Consider the following 20,541-nt stretch of genomic DNA (forward strand, 5'->3'; position numbering starts at 1 on the left):
TGGGCGTTATGTAAATATATGTGTATGTGAGTGGATGGGTTCTTCGTTTGTCTCCTAGCGCTACCTCGCTGACGCGGGAAACGGCTTTCAAATATATATATATATATATATATATATATATATATATATATATATATATATATTCCTATGAGTCCACGGGGAAAATGAAGCACGATAAGTTCCCACATGCACTTTCGTGTAATAATCACATCATCAGGGGAGACACGAGAGAGAAATATAAGTCAGTTGATATACATCGAAGAGACGAAGCGAGGACGCATTTGGTAAACATGTCATTGTCCAAAACGTACAACGAGCGTTCATAAACTTATCATTTTACAAATTCTATCAACAATAAAGTTATCTAATTTGTTTAGACCATCATTTATATTAAGACTATAATTCTTTGTATATTTAATAATAGAAGATTCAATGATATTTCTCTTGGTAATGGATTTAGAGTTAATAACTGAGATGGCATTACTCAAGTCAGTATAATGATCATAGTTTTTGAAGTGATTAAACAAGGCATTGATTCTTGTCCCGTTCTTATACTATATTTATGTTGCTTACGTCTAACAGAAAGATCCTTACCAGTCCGACCAACATAAAGATTTATCACAATTTCCACAAGGCACATAAGAGATGTATCCAAGAAAATTTTCTGGTGAATTCCTGACTTAGATATTCTTTATAGTATTATTTTTGATAAAGGCTACATTTATATTAAAGGATTTAAGCAACATGGAGAGTAAAGTGAAATTATTATTAAAAGGGAGAACTAAAAGATTCTTGGTGTCAGTGGGAGGTTTGGGCTCAACGCTATAAAATGATTTCTTTCCTAACTTAAGAGATCTATCAATGAAATATATATATATATATATATATATATATATATATATATATATATTTTTTTTTTTTTTTTTTTTTTTCTTTGTCGCTGTCTCCCGCGTTTGCGAGGTAGCGCAAGGAGACAGACGAAAGAAATGGCCCAACCCACCCCCATACACATGTATATACATACGTCCACACACGCAAATATACATACCTACACAGCTTTCCATGGTTTACCCCAGACGCTTCACATGCCCTGATTCAATCCACTGACAGCACGTCAACCCCGGTATACCACATCGATCCAATTCACTCTATTCCTTGCCCTCCTTTCACCCTCCTGCATGTTCAGGCCCCGATCACACAAAATCTTTTTCACTCCATCTTTCCACCTCCAATTTGGTCTCCCACTTCTCGTTCCCTCCACCTCCGACACATATATCCTCTTGGTCAATCTTTCCTCACTCATTCTCTCCATGTGCCCAAACCATTTCAAAACACCCTCTTCTGCTCTCTCAACCACGCTCTTTTTATTTCCACACATCTCTCTTACCCTTACGTCACTTACTCGATCAAACCACCTCACACCACACATTGTCCTCAAACATCTCATTTCCAGCACATCAATCCTCCTCCGCACAACTCTATCCATAGCCCACGCCTCGCAACCATACAACATTGTTGGAACCACTATTCCTTCAAACATACCCATTTTTGCTTTCCGAGATAATGTTCTCGACTTCCACACATTCTTCAAGGCTCCCAGAATTTTCGCCCCCTCCCCCACCCTATGATCCACTTCCGCTTCCATGGTCCCATACGCTGCCAGATCCACTCCCAGATATCTAAAACACTTTACTTCCTCCAGTTTTTCTCCATTCAAACTTACCTCCCAATTGACTTGACCCTCAACCCTACTGTACCTAATAACCTTGCTCTTATTCACATTTACTCTTAACTTTCTTCTTTCACACACTTTACCAAACTCAGTCACCAGCTCCTGCAGTTTCTCACTTGAATCAACCACCAGCGCTGTATCATCAGCGAACAACAACTGACTCACTTCCCAAGCTCTCTCATTCCCAACAGACTTCATACTTGTCCCTCTTTCCAAAACTCTTGCATTCACCTCCCTAACAACCATATCCATAAACAAATTAAACAACCATGGAGACATCACACACCCCTGCCGCAAACCTACATTCACTGAGAACCAATCACTTTCCTCTCTTCCTACACGTACACATGCCTTACATCCTCGATAAAAACTTTTCACTGCTTCTAACAACTTGCCTCCCACACCATATATTCTTAATACCTTCCACAGAGCATCTCTATCAACTCTATCATATGCCTTCTCCAGATCCATAAATGCTACATACAAATCCATTTGCTTTTCTAAGTATTTCTCACATACATTCTTCAAAGCAAACACCTGATCCACACATCCTCTACCACTTGTGAAACCACACTGCTCTTCCCCAATCTGATGCTCTGTACATGCCTTCACCCTCTCAATCAATGCCCTCCCATATAATTTACCAGGAATACTCAACAAACTTATACCTCTGTAATTTGAGCACTCACTCTTATCCCCTTTGCCTTTGTACAATGGCACTATGCAGGCATTCCGCCAATCCTCAGGCACCTCACCATGAGTCATACATACATCAAATAACCTTACCAACCAGTCAAAAATACAGTCACCCCCTTTTTAAAAAATTCCACTGCAATACCATCCAAACCTGCTGCCTTGCCGGCTTTCATCTTCCGCAAAGCTTTTACTGCATCTTCTGTTTACCAAATCATTTTCCCTAACCCTCTCACTTTGCACACCACCTCGTCCAAAACACCCTATATCTGCCACTCTGTCATCAAACACTTTCAACAAACCTTCAAAATACTCACTCCATCTCCTTCTCACATCACCACTACTTGTTATCACCTCCCCATTTGCGCCCTTCACTCAAGTTCCCATTTGCTCCCTTATCTTACGCACTTTATTTACCTCCTTCCAGAACATCTTTTTATTCTCCCTAAAATTTAATGATACTCTCTCACCCCAACTCTCATTTGCCCTCTCTTTCACCTCTTGCACCTTTCTCTTGACCTCCTGTCTTTCTTTTATACATCTCCCACTCAATTGCATTTTTTCCCTGCAGTGAAAAGTTTTTATCAAGGATGTAAGGCATGTGTACGTGTAGGAAGAGAGGAAAGTGATTGGTTCTCAGTGAATGTAGGTTTGCGGCAGGGGTGTGTGATGTCTCCATGGTTGTTTAATTTGTTTATGGATGGGGTTGTTAGGGAGGTGAATGCAAGAGTTTTGGAAAGAGGGGCAAGTATGAAGTCTGTTGTGGATGAGAGAGCTTGGGAAGTGAGTCAGTTGTTGTTCGTTGATGATACAGCGCTGGTGGCTGATTCATGTGAGAAACTGCAGAAGCTGGTGACTGAGTTTGGTAAAGTGTGTGAAAGAAGAAAGTTAAGAGTAAATGTGAATAAGAGCAAGGTTATTAGGTACAGTAGGGTTGAGGGTCAAGTCAATTGGGAGGTTAGTTTGAATGGAGAAAAACTGGAGGAAGTAAAGTGTTTTAGATATCTGGGAGTGGATCTGGCAGCGGATGGAACCATGGAAGCGGAAGTGGATCATAGGGTGGGGGAGGGCGCGAAAATCCTGGGAGCCTTGAAGAATGTGTGGAAGTCGAGAACATTATCTCGGAAAGCAAAAATGGGTATGTTTGAAGGAATAGTGGTTCCAACAATTTTGTATGGTTGCAAGGCGTGGGCTATGGATAGAGTTGTGCGCAGGAGGGTGGATGTGCTGGAAATGAGATGTTTGAGGACAATGTGTGGTGTGAGGTGGTTTGATCGGATAAGTAATGTAAGGGTAAGAGAGATGTGTGGAAATAAAAAGAGCGTGGTTGAGAGAGCAGAAGAGGGTGTTTTGAAATGGTTTGGTCACATGGAGAGAATGAGTGAGGAAAGATTGACCAAGAGGATATATGTGTCGGAGGTAGAGGGAACGAGGAGAAGTGGGAGACCAAATTGGAGGTGGAAAGATGGAGTGAAAAAGATTTTGTGTGATCGGGGCCTGAACATGCAGGAGAGTGAAAGGAGGGCAAGGAATAGAGTGAATTGGATCGATGTGGTATACCGGGGTTGACGTGTTGTCAGTGGATTGAATCAGGGCATGTGAAGCGTCTGGGGTAAACCATGGAAAGTTGTGTGGGGCCTGAATGTGGAAAGGGAGCTGTGGTTTCGGGCATTATTGCGTGGCAGCTAGAGACTGAGTATGAACGAATGGGGCCTTTGTTGTCTTTTCCTAGTGCTACCTCGCACACATGAGGGGGGAGGGGGATGGTATTCCATGTGTGGCGAGGTGGCGATGGGAGTGAATGGGGGCAGACAGTGTGAATTGTGTGCATGGGTATATATGTATGTGTCTGTGTATGTATATATATGTGTACATTGAGATGTATAGAGGTGTATATTTGCGTGTGTGGACGTGTGTGTGTGTGTATACATTGTGTATGGGGATGGGTTGGGCCATTTCTTTCGTCTGTTTCCTTGCGCTACCTCGCAAACGCGGGAGACAGCGACAAAGCAAAATAAAAAAAAAAAAAAAAATATATATATATATATATATATATATATATATATATATATATATATATATATATATATATATCCCTGGGGATAGGGGAGAAAGAATACTTCCCACGTATTCCCTGCGTGTAGTAGAAGGCGACTAAAAGGGAAGAGAGCGGGGGCTGGAAATCCTCCCCTCTCATTTTTTTTTTTTTTTAGATTTTCCAAAAGAATGAGCAGAGAAGGGGGCCATGTGAGGATATTCCCTCAAAGGCCCAGTCCTCTTTTCTTAACGCTACCTCGCTAATGCGGGAAGTGCCGAATAGTATGAAAAAAAAATAAAGGAAAAAAAAAAAAAAAAAAAAAATATATATATATATATATATATATATATATATATATATATATATATATATATATATATATATATATATATAAATATATATATATATATATACATATATATATATATATATATATATATATATATATATATATATATATATATATATATATATATATATTTTATTTATTTATTATTTTATTTTGCTTTGTCGCTGTCTCCCGCGTTAGCGAGGTAGCGCAAGGAAACAGACGAAAGAATGGCCCAACCCACTCACATACATGTGTATATACATACACGTCCACACACGCAAATATACTTACCTATACATCTCAACGTACACATACATATACACACACAGACATATACATATATACACATGTACATAATTCATACTGTCTGCCTTTATTCATTCCCATCGCCGCCCCGCTACCTACACATGCCCCATGTGTACGAGATAGCGCTAGGAAAAGACAGCAAAGGCCACATTCGTTTACACTCAGTCTCTAGCTGTCATGTAATAATGCACCGAAATCACAGCTCCCTTTCCACATCCAGGCCCCACAAAACTTTTCATGGTTTACCCCAGACGCTTCACATGCCCTGGTTAAATCCATTGACAGCACGTCCACCCCGGTATACCACATCGTTCCAATTCACTCTATTCCTTGCACGCCTTTCACCCTCCTGCATGTTCAGGCCCCGATCACTCAAAATCTTTTTCGCTCCATCTTTCCACCTCCAATTTGGTCTCCCACTTCTCGTTCCCTCCACCTCTGACACATATATCCTCTTCGTCAATCTTTCCTCACTCATTCTCTCCATGTGACCAAACCATTTCAAAACACCCTCTTCGGCTCTTTCAACCACACTCTTTTTACTACCACATATCTCTCTTACTCTATTATTACTTACTCGATCAAACCACCTCACACCACATATTATCTTCAAACATCTCATTTCCAGCACATCCACCCTCCTACGCACAACTCTGTCTATAGCCCACGCCTCGCAACCATATAACATTGTTGGAACCACTATTCCTTCAAACATACCCATTTTTGCTTTTGGAGATAATGTTCTCGGCTGCCACACATTCTTCAACGCTCCCAGAACTTTTGCCCCCTCCCCCACCCTATGATCCACTTCCGCTTCCATGGTTCCATCCGCTGCCAGATCCACTCCCAGATATCTAAAACACTTCACTTCCTCCACTTTTTCTACATTCAAACTTACCTCCCAATTGACTTGTCCCTCAACCCTACTGTACCTAATAACCTTGGCTCTTATTCACATTTACTCTCAGCTTTCTTCTTTCACACACTTTACCAAACTCAGTCGCCAGTTTCTGCAATTTCGCACACGAATCAGCCACCAGCGCTGTACTATCAGCGAACAACAACTGACTCACTTCCCAAGCTCTCTCATCCATAACAGACTGCATACTTGCCCCTCTTTCCAAAACTCTTGCATTCACCTCCCTTACAACCCCATCCATAAACAAATTAAACATCCATGGAGACATCACACACCCCTAACGCAAACCTACATTCACTGAGAACCAATCACTTTCCTCTCTTCCTACACATACATATGTCTTACATCCTCGTTAAAAACTTTTCACTGCTTCTAACAACTTGCCTCCCACACCTTACATTCTTAATACCTTCCACAGAGCATCTCTATCAACTCTATCATATGCCTTCACCAGATCCATAAATGCTACATACAAATCCATATATATATATATATATATATATATATATATATATATATATATATATATATATATATATATATATATATATATATGTATATTTATATTTATATTTATTATACTTTGTCGCTGTCTCCCGCGTTTGCGAGGTAGCGCAAGGAAACAGACGAAAGAAATGGCCCAACCCACCCCCATACACATGTATATACATACGTCCACACACGCAAATATACATACCTACACAGCTTTCCATGGTTTACCCCAGACGATTCACATGCCTTGATTCAATCCACTGACAGCACGTCAACCCCGGTATACCACATCGCTCCAATTCACTCTATTCCTTGCCCTCCTTTCACCCTCCTGCATGTTCAGGTCCCGATCACACAAAATCTTTTTCACTCCATCTTTCCACCTCCAATTTGGTCTCCCTCTTCTCCTCGTTCCCTCCACCTCCGACACATATATCCTCTTGGTCAATCTTTCCTCACTCATTCTCTCCATGTGCCCAAACCACTTCAAAACACCCTCTTCTGCTCTCTCAACCACGCTCTTTTTATTTCCACACATCTCTCTTACCCTTACGTTACTCACTCGATCAAACCACCTCACACCACACATTGTCCTCAAACATCTCATTTCCAGCACATCAATCCTCCTGCGCACAACTCTATCCATAGCCCACGCCTCGCAACCATACAACATTGTTGGAACCACTATTCCTTCAAACATACCCATTTTTGCTTTCCGAGATAATGTTCTCGACTTCCACACATTCTTCAAGGCCCCCAGAATTTTCGCCCCCTCCCCCACCCTATGATCCACTTCTGCTTCCATGGTCCCATCCGCTGCCAGATCCACTCCCAGATATCTAAAACACTTCACTTCCTCCAGTTTTTCTCCATTCAAACTCACCTCCCAATTGACTTGACCCTCAACCCTACTGTACCTAATAACCTTGCTCTTATTCACATTTACTCTTAACTTTCTTCTTCCACACACTTTACCAAACTCAGTCACCAGCTTCTGCAGTTTCTCACATGAATCAGCCACCAGCGCTGTATCATCAGCGAACAACAACTAACTCACTTCCCAAGCTCTCTCATCCCCAACAGACTTCATACTTGCCCCTCTTTCCAAAACTCTTGCATTTACCTCCCTAACAACCCCATCCATAAACAAATTAAACAACCATGGAGACATCACACACCCCTGCCGCAAACCTACATTCACTGAGAACTAATCACTTTCCTCTCTTCCTACACGTACACATGCCTTACATCCTCGATAAAAACTTTTCACTGCTTCTAACAACTTTCCTCCCACACCATATATTCTTAATACCTTCCACAGAGCATCTCTATCAACTCTATCATATGCCTTCTCCAGATCCATAAATGCTACATACAAATCCATTTGCTTTTCTAAGTATTTCTCACATACATTCTTCAAAGCAAACACCTGATCCACACATCCTCTACCACTTGTGAAACCACACTGCTCTTCCCCGATCTGATGCTCTGTACATGCCTTCACCCTCTCAATCAATACCCTCCCATATAATTTACCAGGAATACTCAACAAACTTATACCTCTGTAATTTGAGCACTCACTCTTATCCCCTTTGCCTTTGTACAATGGTACTATGCACGCATTCCGCCAATCCTCAGGCACCTCACCATGAGTCATACATACATTAAATAACCTTACCAACCAGTCAACAATACAGTCACCCCCTTTTTTTTTAATATATATATATATATATATATATATATATATATATATATATATATATATATATATATATATATATATATATATATATATATATATTTATATATATATATATATATATATATATATATATATATATATATATATATATATATATATATATATATATATATATATCCTTGGGGATAGAGGAGAAAGATTACTTCCCACACATTCCTCACGTGTCGCAAAAGGCGACTAAAGGGGACGGGAGCAGGTGGCTAGAAACCCTCCCCTCCTTGTATTTTAACTTTCTAAAAGGGGAAACAGAAGAAGGAGTCACGCGAGGAGTGCTCATCCTCCTCGAAGGCTCAGATTGGGGTGTCTAAATGTGTGTGGATGTAACCAAGATGAGAAAAAGGAGAGATAGGTAGTATGTTTGAGGAAAGGAACCTGGATGTTTTGGCTCTGAGTGAAACGAAGCTCAAGGGTAAAGGGGAAGAGTGGTTTGGGAATGTCTTGGGAGTAAAGTCAGGGATTAGTGAGAGGACTAGAGGAAGGGAAGGAGTAGCACTACTCCTGACACAGGAGTGGTGGGAGTATGTGATAGAGTGTAAGAAAGTAAACTCTAGATTGATATGGGTAAAACTGAAAGTTGATGGAGTGAGATGGGTGATTATTAGTGCATATGCACCTGGGCATGAGAAGAAAGATCATGAGAGGCAAGTGTTTTGGGAGCAGCTGAGTGAGTGTGTTAGTGGTTTTGATGCACGAGACCGGGTTATAGTGATGGGTGATTTGAATGCAAAGGTGAGAGTAATGTGGCAGTTGAGGGAATAATTGGTGTACATGGGGTGTTCAGTGTTGTAAATGGAAATGGTGAAGAGCTTGTAGATCTATGTGCTGAAAAAGGACTGGTGATTGGAAATACCTGGTTTAAAAAGCGAGATATACATAAGTATACATATGTAAGTAGGAGAGATGGCCAGAGAGCGTTATTGGATTACGTGTTAATTGATAGGCGCGCAAAAGAGAGACTTTTGGATGTTTATGTGCTAAGAGGTGCGACTGGAGGGATGTCTGATCATTATCTTGTGGAGGTGAAGGTGAAGATGTGTAGAGGTTTTCAGAAAAGAAGAGAGAATGTTGGGGTGAAGAGAGTAGTGAGAGTAAGTGAGCTTGGGAAGGAGACTTATGTGAGGAAGTACCAGGAGAGACTGTGTACAGAATAGAAAAGGGTGAGAACAAAGGACATAAGGGGAGTGGGGGAGGGATGGGATGTATTTAGGGAAGCACTGATGGCTTACGCAAAAGATGCTTGTGGCATGAGAAGCGTGGGAGGTGGGCAGAGTAGAAAGGGTAGTGAGTGGTGGGATGAAGAAGTAAGATTATTAGTGAAAGAGAAGAGAGAGGCATTTGGACGATTTTTGTAGGGAAATAATGCAAATAAGTGGGAGATGTACAAAAGAAAGAGGCAGGAGGTCAAGAGAAAGGTGCAAGAGGTGAAAAAGAGGACTAATGAGAGTTGGGGTGAGAGAGTATCATTAAATTTTAGGGAGAATAGAAAGATGTTTTGGAAGGAGGTAAATAATGTACGTAAGACAAGGGAATCAATCGGAACTTCAGTGATGAGGGCTCATGGGGAGGTGTTAACAAGTAGTGGTGATGTGAGAAGGAGATGGAGTGAGTATTTTGAAGGTTTGGTGAATATATTTGATGATAGAGTAGCGGATATAGGGTGTCTTGGTCGAGGTGGTGTGCAAAGTGAGAGGGTTAGGGAAAATGATCTAGTAAACAGGGAAGAGGTAGTAAAAGCTTTGCGGAAGATGAAAGCCGGCAAGGCAGCGGGTTTGGATGGTATTGCAGTGGAACTTATTAAAATGGGGGGTGACTGTATTGTTGACTGGTTGGTAAGGTTATTTAATGCATGTGTGACTCATGGTGGGGTGCCTGAGGATTGGTGGAATGCTTGCATAGTGCCATTGTACAAAGGCAAAGGGGATAAATGTGAGTGCTCAAATTACAGAGGTATAAGTTTGTTGAGTATTCTTGGGAAATTATATGGGAGGGTATTGATTGAGAAGGTGAAGGCATGTACAGAGCATCAGATTGGGGAAGAGCAGTTTGGTTTTTGAAGCGGTAGAGGATGTGTGAATCAGGTTTTTGCTTTGAAAAATGTATGTGAGAAATACTTAGAAAAGCCACTGGATTTGTATGTAGCATCTATGGATCTGGAGAAGGCATATGATAGAGTTAATAGAGATGCTCTGGTGAAGGTATTAAGAATATATGGTGCGGGAGGCAAGTTGTTAGAAGCAGTGAAAAGTTTTTATCGAGGATGTAAGGCATGTGTACGTGTAGAAAGAGAGGAAAGTGATTGGTTCTCAATGAATGTAGGTTTGCGGCAGGGGTAGTGTGATGTCTCCATGGGTGTTTAATTTGTTTATGGATGTGGTTGTTAGGTAGGTGAATGCAAGAGTTTTAGGAAAGAGAGGCAAGTATGCAGTCTGTTGTGGATGAGAGGGCTTGGGAAGTGAGTCAGTTGTTGTTCGCTGATGATACAGCGCTGGTGGCTGATTCGTGTGAGAAACTGCAGAAGCTGGCTGACTGAGTTTGGTAAAGTGTGTGAAAGAAGAAAGCTGAGAGTAAGTGTGAATAATAGGAAGGCTATTAGGTACAGTAGGGTTGAGGGTCAAGTCAATTGGGAAGTAAGTTTGAATGGAGAAAAAGTGGATGAAGTGAAGTGGTTTAGATATCTGGGAATGGATCTGGCAGCGGATGGAACCATGGAAGCGGAAGTGAATCATAGGGTGGAGGAGGGGGCGAAAGTTCTGGGAGCGTTGAAGAGTGTTTGGAAATCGAGAACATTATCTCGGAAAGCAAAAATGGGTATGTTTGAAGGAATAGTGGTTCCAATAAGTTTTAATGGTTGCGAGGAGTGGGCTATACATAGAGTTGTGCGGAGGAGGGTGGATGTGCTGCAAATGAGATGTTTGAGGACAATTATTGGTGTGAAGTAGTTTGTCGAGTAAGTAATAATAGGGGAAGAGAGATGTGTGGTAATAAAAAGAGTGTGGTTGAAAGCGCCGAAGAGGGTGTTTTGAAATGGTTTCGTCAAATGGAGAGAATGAGTGAGGATAGATTGACCAAGAGGATATATGTGTCAGAGGTAGAGGGAACGAGGAGAAGTGGGATACCAAATTGGAGGTGGAAAGATGGAGTGAAGAAGATTTTGAGTGATCGGGGCCTGAACACGCAGGAGGCTGAAAGGCGTGCAAAGATTAGAGTGAATTGGAACGATGTGGTATACCGTGGTCGACGTGCTGTCAATGGATTTAACCAGGGCATTTGAAACGTCTGGGGCAAACCATGGAAAGTTCTGTGGGGCCTGGATGTGGAGAGGGAGCTGTGGTTTAGGTGCATTATTACATGACAGCTAGAGACTGAGTGTGAACGAATGTGGCCTTTGTTGTCTTTTCCTAGCGCTACCTCGCACACATGCAGGGGGAGGGGGCTGTTATTTCATGTGTGGCGGGGTGGCGATGGGAATGAATAAAGGCAGCCTGTATGAATTATGTACATGTCTATATATGTATATATCTGTGTGTGTATATATGTATGTATACGTTGAGATGTATAGGTATGTTCATTTGCGTGTGTGGACGTGTATGTATATATATGTGTATGAGGGTGGGTTGGACCATTCTTTCGTTTGTTTCCTTGCGCTACCTCGCTGACACGGGAGACAGCGGCAAAGCAAAATAGATATATAAATATATTCCTATGAGTCCACGGGGACAATGAAACACGATAAGTTCCCAAGTGCACTTTCGTGTAATAATCACATCATCAGGGGAGACACAAGAGAGAAATATAAGTCAGTTGATACATGTGATGACTGAATGGGGTATAGTGATCCATTCAAATCTGGGCGGACATATTTTCATTTCCTCCGCCAGAGGGTGAGGGCGTTGACGTCAGAGGTAAACAAACGTGCGAAAGATCGGACGGGGAGGAGCAATGACACTTGTTCGTCTCTGCTTGTCTTCTGTGTTAAATCAGTAGGTTGTGAACTATAATTCTGGTAGTTATATAGTCTTAGCGATAGGAGAGTGGGAGTAAAGCTTGCTGGTGTGTGCTAACGGCGGTAATTTCATGTTTTATCATAGAAACCGGATATTGAATGTGGTAGAAATTTCAAGTGGATAGGGTTAGACTGATTTCATCATTTAATGTAAGATAACAGGCATTTGGTTAACTAGCAGCAGCAGCAGATTGGTTGGAGTATTTTTGAAATATTCAACGAAAATGTCGTCTTCGTAACATTTGGTCGTGAGCGGGGTTGGTTGCAGCGGTTGAATATAACAGCACACTGACTGGGAGGGAAGATTATTATTTTGACCTTTGCATTATTATTAGTGTTTGGACGTTTGTGAACAGTGGATAATATCAAAATTATAGGGATGCAGTTGATGCACTAGAAGTGTCATGAAGTCTTAGAGGGAAATAAGTGGTCTCTTTATTGGATTTGTTACTTGGCTGATACATGAGTATATTTACATATTTTTGTAATACTCTTGTTTACGGACACCACAGAAATTACATATGGATAAGAAAGGAAGCTGTATTTATGAAATATATATATATATATATATATATATATATATATATATATATATATATATATATATATATGTATATATATATATATATATATTTTTTTTTTTCAAACTATTCGCCGTTTTCCGCGTTAGCGAGGTAGCGTTAAGAACAGAGGACTGGGCCTTTGAGGGAATATCCTCACCTGGCCCCCTTCTCTGTTCCTTTTGGAAAATTAAAAAGAAACGAGATGGGAGGATTTCCAGTCCCCCGCTCCCTCCCCTTTTAGTCGCCTTCTACGACACGCAGGGAATACGTGGGAAGTATTCTTTCTCCCCTATCCCCAGGGTAAACAGAGAAGAGGTAGTAAAAGCTTTGCGTAAGATGAAAGCCGTCAAGGCAGCAGGTTTGGATGGTATTGCAGTGGAATTTATTGAAAAAGGGGGTGACTGTATTGTTGACTGGTTGGTAAGGTTATTCAGTGTATGTATGATTCATGGTGAGGTGCCTGAGGATTGGCGGAATGCTTGCATAGTGCCATTGTACAAAGGCAAAGGGGATAAGAGTGAGTGCTCAAATTACAGAGGTATAAGTTTGTTGAGTATTCCTGGTAAATTATATGGGAGGGCATTGATTGAGAGGGTGAAGGCATGTACAGAGCATCAGATTGGGGAAGAGCAGTGTGGTTTCAGAAGTGGTAGAGGATGTGCGGATCAGGTGTTTGCTTTGAAGAATGTATGTGAGAAATACTTAGAAAAGCAAATGGATTTGTATGTAGCATTTATGGATCTGGAGAAGGCATATGATAGAGTTGATAGAGATGCTCTGTGGAAGGTATTAAGAATATATGGTGTGGGAGGCAAGTTGTTAGAGGCAGTGAAAAGTTTTTATCTAGGATGTAAGGCATGTGTATGTGTAGGAAGAGAGGAAAGTGATTGGTTCTCAGTTTGCGGCAGGGGTGTGGGATGTCTCCATGGTTGCTTAATTTGCCTATGGTTGGGGTTGTTAGGGAGGTGAATGCAAGAGTTTTGGAAAGAGGGGCAAGTATGCAGTCTGTTGTGGATGAGAGAGCTTGGGAAGTAAGTCAGTTGTTGTTCGCTGATGATACAGCGCTGATGACTGATTCATGTGAGAAACTGCTGAAGCTGGTGACTGAATTTGGTAAAGTGTGTGAAAGAAGAAAGTTAAGAGTAAATGTGAATAAGAGCAAGGTTATTAAGTACAGTAGGGTTGAGGGTCAAGTCAACTGGCAGGTAAGTTTGAATGGAGAAAAACTGAAGGAAGTAAAGTGTTTTAGATATCTGGGAGTGGATCTGGCAGCAGATGGAACCATGGAAGCGGAAGTGAATCATAGGGTGGGGGAGGGGGCGAAAATTCTGGCAGCCTTGAAGAATGTGTGGAAGTCGAGAACATTATGTCGGAAAGCAAAAATGGGTGTGTTTGAAGGAATAGTGGTTCCAACAATGTTGTATGGCTGCGAGGCATGGGCTATGGATAGAGTTGTGTGTAGGAGGGTGGATGTGCTGGAAACGAGATGTTTGAGGACAATATGTGGTGTGAGGTGGTTTGATCGAGTAAGTAATGTAAGGGCAAGAGATATGTGTGGAAATAAAAAGAGTGTGCTTGAGAGAGCAGAAGAGGGTGTTTTGAAATGGTTTGGTCACATGGAGAGAATGAGTGAGGAAAGATTGACCAAGAGGATATACGGGTCAGAGGTGGAGGGAACAAGGAGAAGTGGGAGACCAAATTGGAGTTGGAAAGATGGAGTGAAAAAGATTTTGAGTGATCGGGGCCTGAACATGCAGGAGGGTGAAAGGCGGGCAAGGAATAGAGTGAATTAGAACGATGTGGTATACCGGGGTCGACGTGCTGTCAGTGGATTGAACCAGGGCATGTGAAGCATCTGGGGTAAACCATGGAACGTTCTGTGGGGCCTGGATGTGGAAAGGAGAGCTGTGGTTTCGGTGCATTATTACATGACAGCTAGAGAGTGAGTGTGAACGAATGTGGCCTTTATTGTCTTTTCCTAGCGCTACCCCGCACACATGAGGGGGGAGGGGGCTGTTATTTCATGTGTGGCGGGGTGACGATGGGAATAAATAAAGGCAGAAAGTATGAATTATGTACATGTGTATATATGTATATGTCTGTGTGTGTACATATATGTGTACATTGAGATGTATAGGTATGTATATTTGCGTGTGTGGACTTGTATGTATATACACGTGTATGTATTTTATTAAAAAAGGGGGGTGACTGTATTATTGACTGGTTGGTAAGGTTATTTAATGTATGTATGACTCATGGTGAGGTGCCTGAGGATTGGCAGAATGCGTGCATAGTACCATTGTACAAAGGCAAAGGGGATAAGAGTGAGTGCTCAAATTACAGAGGTATAAGTTTGTTGAGTATTCCTGGTAAATTATATGGGAGGGTATTGATTGAGAGGGTGAAGGCATGTACAGAGCATCAGATTGGGGAAGAGCAGTGTGGTTTCAGAAGTAGTTGAGGATGTGTGGATCAGGTGTTTGCTTTGAAGAATGTATGTGAGAAATACTTAGAAAAGCAAATGGATTTGTATGTAGCATTTATGGATCTGGAGAAGGCATATGATAGAGTTGATAAAGATGCTCTGTGGAAGGTATTAAGAATATATGGTGTGGGAGGCAAGTTGTTAGAAGCAGTGAAAAGTTTTTATCGAGGATGTAAGGCATGTGTACGTGTAGGAAGAGAGGAAAGTGATTGGTTATCAGTGAATGTAGGTTTGCGGCAGGGGTGTGTGATGTCTCCATGGTTGTTTAATTTGTTTATGGATGGGGTTGTTAGGGAGGTGAATGCAAGAGTTTTGGAAAGAGGGACAAGTATGAAGTCTGTTGTGGATGAGAGAGCTTGGGAAGTGAGTCAGTTGTTGTTCGCTGATGATACAGCGCTGGTGGCTGATTCATGTGAGAAACTGCAAAAGCTGGTGACTGAGTTTGGTAAAGTGTGTGAAAGAAGAAAGTTAAGAGTAAATGTGAATAATAGGAAGGTTATTAGGTACAGTAGGGTTGAGGGTCAAGTCAATTGGGAGGTGAGTTTGAATGGAGAAAAACTGGAGGAAGTAAAGTGTTTTAGATATCTGGGAGTGGATCTGGCAGCGGATGGAACCATGGAAGCGGAAGTGGATCATAGGGTGGGGGAGGGGGCGAAAATTCTGGGAGCCTTGAAGAATGTGTGGAAGTCGAGAACATTATCTCGGAAAGCAAAAATGGGTATGTTTGAAGGAATAGTGGTTCCAACAATGTTGTATGGTTGCGAGGCGTGGGCTATGGATAGAGTTGTGAGCAGGAGGATGGATGTGCTGGAAATGAGATGTTTGAGGACAATGTGTGGTGTGAGGTGGTTTGATCGAGTGAGTAACGTAAGGTTAAGAGAAATGTGTTGAAATAAAAAGAGCGTGGTTGAGAGAGCAGAAGAGGGTGTTTTGAAATGGTTTGGGCACATGGAGAGAATGAGTGAGGAAAGATTGACCATGAGGATATATGTGTTGGTGGTGGAGGGAACGAGGAGAAGTGGGAGACCAAATTGGAGGTGGAAAGATGGGGTGAAAAAGATTTTGTGTGATCGGGGCCTGAACATGCAGGACGGTGAAAGGAGGGCAAGGAATAGAGTGAATTGGATCGATGTGGTATACCGGGGTTGACGTGCTGTCAGTGGATTGAATCAGGGCATGTGAAGCGTCTGGGGTAAACCATGGAAAGCTGTGTAGGTATGTATATTTGCGTGTGTGGACGTATGTATATACATGTGTATGGGGGTGGGTTGGGCCATTTCTTTCGTCTGTTTCCTTGCGCTACCTCGCAAACACGGGAGACAGCGACAAAGCAAAAAAAAAAAAGAAAAAAAAGAAAAAATGTATGTGGGTTGGGCCATTCTTTCGTCTGTTTCCTTGCGCTACCTCGCTAACGCGGGAGACAGCGACAAAGCAAAATGAATAAATAGATATATACTAAATGTACTTTAGGCACACTACATTATTTGGAGCATTAATTCATATCCTTTCATGATAGGTAAATAACTTACCGGTAGATATATAGAAGACTTAAGTTGCATCTGTTGGTGTGTTATTACATGCCTCATTTATGTATCTCTTGTGTATCACAATCCTCATCTTGATTTCTCATTATAGTGATATATCTTTTTTAAATGAGCTAACTATTTGAGCCACCTATGTCATCCGAAAGCTGATTCCAGTCATCCGCTGTTCCCTGAAAGAAGGTTTCATTAGTATTTATATTACTTTGCTACTTATAAAATGTGTTTGATGATAGAGTGGCAGATGTAGGGTGTTTTGGTCGAGGTGGTGTGCGAAGTGAGAGGGTCAGGGAGAATCATTTGGTAAACAGAGAAGAGGTAGTGAAAGCTTTGCAGAAGATGAAAGCTAGCAAGGTAGTGGGTTTGGATGGTATTGCTGTGGAATCTGTTAAAAAAGGGGTGACTGTGTTGTTGACTGGTTGATGAGGATATTCAATGTATGTATGGTTTATGGTGAAGTGCCTCAGGATTGGCGAAATGCATGTATAGTGCCATTGTACAAAGGCAAAGGGGATAAATGTGAGTGTTCAAATTTCAGATGCATAAATTTCTTGAGTATTCATGGGAAATTATATGGGAGGGTATTGATCAAGACGATCAAGGCATGTACAGAGCATCAAATTTGGGAGGAGCAGTGTGGTTTCAGAAGTGGTAGAGGATGTGTGGATCAGGTGTTTGCTTTGGAGAATGTGAGAAATGCTTAGAAAAGCAGATGGATTTGTATGTAGCATTTGTAGATCTGGAGAAGGCATATGATAGGGTTGATAGAGATGCTTTGTGGAAGGTATTAAGAGTATACGGTGTGGGAGGTAAGTTGCTAGAAGCAGTGAAAAGTTTTTATCAAGAATGTAAGGCATGTGTACGAGTAGGAAGAGAGGAAAGTGAGTGGTTCCTAGTGAATGTCGGTTTGCAGCAGGGGTGTGTGATGTCTCCATGGTTGTTTGATTTGTTTATGGATGGGGTTATTAGGGAGGTGAATGCAGGAGTTTTGAAGAGAGGGGCAAGTATGCAGTCTATTGTGGATGAGAGGGCTTGGGAAGTGAGTCAGTTGTTGTTCGCTGATGATACAGCACTGGTGGCTGATTCGAGTGAGAAACTACTGAAGTTTTGACTAAGTTTGGTAAAGTGTATAAAAGAAGAAAGCTGAGAGTAAATGTGAATAAGTGCAAGGTTATTAGGTTCAGTAGGGTTTAGGGACAAGTCAATGGAGAAAAACTGGAGGAAGTGAAGTGTTTTATATATCTGGGAGTGGATTTAGCAGTGGATGGAACCATGGAAGCAGAAGTGAGTCACACGGTGGGGGAGGGGGCAAAGGTTCTGGGAGCGTTGAAGAATGTGTGGAAGGCGAGAATGTTATTTTGGAGAGCAAAAATGGGTATGTTTTAATGAATTGTAGTTCCAACAATGTTATATGGTTGTGAGGCATGGGCAGTAGATAGGGTTGTGTGGAGGAGGATGGTTGTGTTGGAAGTCAGATGTTTGAGGACAATATATGGTGTAAGGTGGTTTGATTTAGTAAGTAAGGAAAGGGTAAGAGAGATGTGTGGTAATGAAGAGAGTGTGGTTGAGAGAGCAGAAGAGGGTATATTGAAATGGTTTGGTCACATGGAGGGAATGAGTGAGGAAAGATTGACAAAGAGGATATGTGTCAGAGGTGGAGGGAATGAGGAGAAGTGGGAGACCAAATTGGAGGTGGAAGGATGGAGTGAAAAAGATTTTGAACGATCAGGGCCTGAACATGCAGGAGGGTGAAAGGCATGCAAGGAATAGAGTGAATTGGAATGATGTGGTATACCGGGGTCGACGTGCTGTCAATGGATTGAACCAGGGCATGTGAAGCGTCTAGGGTAAACCATGGAAAGTTTTGTGAGGCCTGGATGTGGAAAGGGAGCTGTGGTTTCGGTGCATTATTACATGACAGCTAGAGACTGAGTGTGAACGAATGTGGCCTTTGTTGTCTTTTCCTAGTGCTACCTCGTGCACATGCGGGGGGAGGGGTTGTCATTTCATGTGTGGTGGGGTGGTGGCAGAAATGGATGAAGGCAGCATGTATGGATTTGTACATGTGTATATATGTACATGTCTGTGTATGTAGATGTATGTATACATTGAAGTGTATAGGTATGTATATGTGTGTGTGTGTGGGGGGGTGTATATACATACATGTGTATGTGGGTGGGTTGGGCCATTCTTTCATGTTTCCTTGCGATACCTCACGTGCGGGAGGCAGCAGTCAAAGTATGATAAATAGATATTATAGAATATATGCATATTTCCTCTTAGATTATTCCTGTCTTCTTCAAAGAATTATGTCTTGTTGATCTGTTCCAATCCTTTAATATCCTTAAAAATTTTTTTCTTTCTGTTTTGTAGTGTTGTCATATCTAATCTGTGTCTCTTCATATGTAAATTCTCTTAGTTCTAGAATTAGTTTAGTGTCACATTCAATCTTATTAATATCCTTCCTTAAGTAAGGAGACCAAGCCTGGGTACCATACTCCAGGTAGGTTGTTAATAAGTTTTATACGAAATGTTTAGTGTTTCAGGGTATGAATACGTGAATTGATAGTTCATTATTCCCAGCAGCATATTAGTCTTTTTAATTGTTTCAATCTCGTGGCAGAAGACTTTTTAAAGTTTTTGGTACTGAAATGCTCAGATCTTTCTCTTCATCTACAGAAGTTAGGTCTCTCCCAGTATAGATAAGCAAGACTTGTATGCAACTGTTGGTGCTTTTTATGCTCACTTCTAGACTTGTCTCCTTTTATAATGATTTTGATATCTGTGAGTATTTAGTTTATTGCAGCTTTTCCTAATTTGGTTTGATATGGGTGAGTTAACTTCACTTCGTAGTTTTTTCTGGGAGTTCTTCACTGTCTGTGATAAGAAATAATTTCTGTTGTACTACTTTGTTTCTTGAAAATCATGGGATTATTACCTGTTAATGTTACTCTCTTGAAAGAACTTGGAGCTGTTAATGTTTGTATTTTCTTGAAAGAACTGTGAGCTGTTAATGTTTGTATTCTCTTGAAAGAACTTTGAGCTATAAATGTTTTTCATTCCATTCATAGTTTTTTTAGTTTCTATTGAGTCATCACTCTTTTTCCTTTCCTCTGATGTAGTTGATTTGAGTCAGTTCAGTCTTGCTTCATGGCAAGTTTCTTAATCTATCTATCAATATATGTGATGCCCGTTCCCTCTGGGAACTCCCATTAAGGGGGTGGCCATGGCTAAAGAGTCTCTTCTTATCCCTGTCCATACATGCCTCCCTTGCATACACTATTCCATGCTTTCTTCCACCATTTCTCTCCCTCAAGTACTCTTCCACTCAATTTCCCCATGTCACAGGTGGTCTTCCTCTCACACCAAGCCCATTGATTGTACTATCATACAGTCTTCTTGTAAACACCCCATCTTACTTTCTTTCCACATACCCTAACAATCTCAAAGTATTATGTTTCACCCACCCTACCACTCCACAATTCATTAACTTTGCATTTGCTACCATACCCCATCTCTCATACACCCTCTCATTTCTTTCTTAATTCCATCTAGTCATTTTATGTGCTCCTCTCAAATAGCTCTTTTTCACAGCCCAGATACTTAACCTCTGTGACTCATTCCATGTTCATGTTTTGGCTGCATAGGTCAGGGTTGGGAGAACTCTGTTGTCCGT

General features: G+C 41.4%; 1 protein-coding gene and 1 long non-coding RNA gene across 2 annotated transcripts in view; both read left to right on the forward strand.

Moving 5' to 3' along the window:
- The window catches only part of LOC139750888 (uncharacterized), a 330,261-nt gene that overhangs the window by 80,332 nt on the left and 229,388 nt on the right, over positions 1-20,541 (forward strand). The gene's annotated exons all lie outside the window — the stretch shown is intronic.
- LOC139750703 (uncharacterized) overlaps positions 12,156-20,541 on the forward strand; it is a 231,517-nt gene continuing 223,131 nt past the window's right edge. Inside the window, exon 1 of the mRNA XM_071665380.1 lies at positions 12,156-12,253. The gene's annotated coding sequence lies outside the window, so the exon portion shown is untranslated. The remainder of the gene's footprint in view (positions 12,254-20,541) is intronic.

This window comes from Panulirus ornatus, chromosome 10 (assembly GCF_036320965.1).
Source record: "Panulirus ornatus isolate Po-2019 chromosome 10, ASM3632096v1, whole genome shotgun sequence".
Lineage (NCBI taxonomy): Eukaryota > Metazoa > Arthropoda > Malacostraca > Decapoda > Palinuridae > Panulirus > Panulirus ornatus.